We start from the raw sequence: 3,428 nt of genomic DNA, 5'->3' as shown, positions 1-3,428 counted from the left end.
CCGGCTCCATGATGTCGGATTTCTTTGGGACAAAGGGCTCCTGAGATGTGGCAACTCTATGTAAGTGAAACCACGGCCTTGCTCTGCATCTCAGCAAGGGGGATTTGTGCATAATTTCTACCTTCTTGGCTACAGAAAATCACGGAGAACAGAATCAGAAAGATGGGATCCTGGGAAGAGCTTGACGCTCAAAATTGTATACATAATAGCCTCGTTTCCATAGAGGTTTTTTATTCTTGTGCGTACTGGGAATTTCTGACTCAAGAATGGCTAGGAGTGTGATAACCTCAGGGTCAGGCTGAACCTTAGGATCTGAAAGAGAAGCAGCAGACCAGAGAGAAGGAAGCAGAGGTGCCTGCCACACTTTATATCACATGGCCATATAAATAAAGACTAGACGTCTTTCCTGTTCTATGGCAATGTGTTCTTTAGCACTCTCCTAAAACCTGAGTTTAGTAAAAAATAAGCTGAACAAGAAACCGAAAATTTATCTACAGGAAAGAATAACAAAGAGAGATTTCAGGCAGAGTAGGCAAAATTCAGACCTAGTGACACAGTACTACCAGAGGAAACTGACAAAATCTTTTTTTTTTTTTTTTTTCTGAGACGGAGTCTCGCTTTGTCGCCCAGGCTGAAGTGCAGTGGCCGGATCTCAGCTCACTGCAAGCTCCGCCTCCCGGGTTCACGCCATTCTCCTGCCTCAGCCTCCCGAGTAGCTGGGACTACAGGCGCCCGCCACCTCGCCCGGCTAATTTTTTGTATTTTTAGTAGAGACGGGGTTTCACTGTGTTAGCCAGGATGGTCTCGATCTCCTGACCTTGTGATCCGCCCGTCTCGGCCTCCCAAAGTGCTGGGATTACAGGCTTGAGCCACCACGCCCGGCCAACTGACAAAATCTTTAAACAGGTGGAGCATTAAGAGTAAAGAAAAATATAGTTTATGAAAAATAATCGTATTATGTTCTAATTGTTTATGTCCCCTAATATCTACATATTGAAATTGTAATCCTCAAGATGATTGGGTAGTAGGAGTATTAGGTATTAGGAGGTAAGGGATTAAGAGGTGGGGCCTTTGGCAGGTGCTTAGGTCATGAGGGCCTATGCTCATAAATGGGATTAGTGCACTTATAAAAGGAACCCCAGGAAACCAGCTCTTCCCTTACACCATATGATGACAGGAGGCACCATCTCTGAACCAGGAAGTAGACCTTCACCAGACTCCAAATATGCTAGTCTCTTGATCTCTGACTTGTGGTTTCCAGAACTGTGAGAAATAAATGTCTGTTGTTTCATAACATCTATTGATTATCTTCTACTTGTGTGGCTCAGAGAGTCCTGGTGCGCCTTAGCTGGGCCCTCTGCTCAGAGAGTTGCAGGGCTGCAATACATGTCTCTATTGGGCATCACTTCTTTCTAGAGCACAGTGTTCTCTTCTAAAACTATGCAACTGTTGGCAGAATTCAGTTCCTTGCAGTTGCAGAACCGAGGTGCCCTGAATTGTAGACACATTTGTAGGTCTTTAAAAAATACATGTTATTTTGACTAGCAGCTGCATTCCTGCTCTCTGAGGGAAAACCTGACGTTATGGCCACCCAGTCAGGCATGGAGAAGGAGCAGATGCAGCAGGAGGACGCGGTGGCGGGAGGGCAGAACAACGAGGCTGCCCCTGCCTCTGGCGATGGCTGTGGGACCTCTGGCCGCCTCTGTCCCACCGTCTCCGGCGACGCGTCTCCCTGGGGCAGCGCCGCCCTGAGGAGCGACACTGCGGTTTCCAACACCGCAGCTGCCACCGCCGCCGCCATTTTCGTGGCGGATGAGGGCCCGCGGCTGCCCTCCATGGCTGCCGTGCCGGGGAAGAGGCATTCTGACCTCCAGGGCTGCCGCAGGCCTCACCAAGTCCTTGGATGTGTGATGCCCCACGGGGACAGCCAGGCCGCTGTGGGGCCACCCCCAAAGGCCACTGGCCACGCCGACGAGCACCCGGCCCAGAGCAAGAGACCCGGAAACAACCGTCATAGGAAGCAACCTGACCGCGACCAGACTGTCCCTGCTCAGAGGCCTCCAGGGCGGCGTCTGTTTCCTGGGCCTTTGCAGCCATCTTCTCCAGGGTCCCAGCCCAGCAGCCATTGCCGTTCCGGGGCTACTGTGTCGAGTCAGGCAACGCAGCCAGGCCCTGCACTCCTCAGCCATGCATCTGGGCCAAGCCCTGCTTGCCGAAGCCGCATCGCCCCGCCAGGTCCTGCTCTCCGCAGACGTGCATCTGGTTCAGGCCCTTCCATCCGACGCTGCACCACCCAGCCAGGTCCTGCTCTTCCCCGCCGCGCCACTCAGCCAGGCCCAGCTCGCCTTGGCCGTGCACCCGCGCCGGGCTATGATCTCCGCAGCCGAGCCACCCCGCCAGTCCCTGCTTTCCGCAGAGGTGCATCCGGGCCAAGCCCTGCCCTCCAACGCCGCGGCAACCCCCCATGCCCTGCCCTTCGCGGCCGCACAACAAGGTCAAGCCCTGCTCGTCACAGCACCAGCATGACGCCAGGCACTGTCCTCCGGAGTCGTTCCACCCAGCGAAGATCAGCCCTTCTCAGCCGCGGCTCTCCGCCTGGTTCAGCTGATGAGAATACTCTTTCCCATGGCGCTGGCTTACGACAGCTGGTCTTTCAGAGCAGCTCGGGCTCTTCTGATCCTGAGGTCCCAAGACGTACTTCCCCGCCTGGTTGGCATGCAGTCCGTATGCGTGCCTCCTCACCCTCACCCCCTGGGAGGGTCTTCCTTCCCATCCCTCAGCAATGAGAGCTCCTCCTCCTCTGGTGCTTCCAACTCCTCCTCCCAACTAAGTTTTCTGGGCACAGTTCCTCTTCCTCTTCCCCCAGGTTTTTGGGCCTGAGATCCATCTCCACTCTTAGCCCTGATAGCCTTAGGCGTGCCTTGATGCCAGAGCTTTATGTTCCGAGCCCTGCCCCTCCAGGAGAGCAGGCGGAAAGAAAGCACAGCACACCCCACTTCACTGCCTGAGCTGTGACGCTCTGTGAGCATCATCTAAGATTCTCAGAAGGAATCAACATCTACCCACTTTGTGAATGGCCTGCCCGCCCTGTGGTTACCTGTGAGGTCTCCCAAAGTTCCAGCCATTAACCAAAACCCTGAGTGGTTTTGAAGCCTCCCCTCCCCATAACTCCATCACTTAGCATTTACCTGCTGTTGGCCTTTGATTCTGGGCCACCTTCTTTCTCAAGAGAGTTTGCCTTTGCCCTTGAGCTGAGATTTCTGTTTTCCAAGTTGCCTCTCTATAGTGAAATACTTTAATTAGTAAAATAAAAGTGTTGGTTTTGTTTAAAAATATATGCATTTTATTGAAATATAATGAATTAATATTTGGCATATGGAAAAAGCGTTGGTATGTTTGCTTATATAGTCATATGATCTACAATTATA

The 3,428-nt window shown here is 52.5% G+C and overlaps 1 pseudogene; it reads left to right on the top strand.

Annotated features, from left to right (window-relative positions):
* Positions 1–1,583: 1,583 nt before the first annotated feature.
* Positions 1,584–3,015, top strand: LOC111546767 (annotated as a pseudogene).
* Positions 3,016–3,428: the final 413 nt, after the last annotated feature.

Source organism: Piliocolobus tephrosceles, chromosome 4 (assembly GCF_002776525.5).
Source record: "Piliocolobus tephrosceles isolate RC106 chromosome 4, ASM277652v3, whole genome shotgun sequence".
NCBI lineage: Eukaryota > Metazoa > Chordata > Mammalia > Primates > Cercopithecidae > Piliocolobus > Piliocolobus tephrosceles.
Note: the sequence above shows the minus strand (reverse complement) of the source record. Positions and strands in the feature narration are given on the sequence as shown.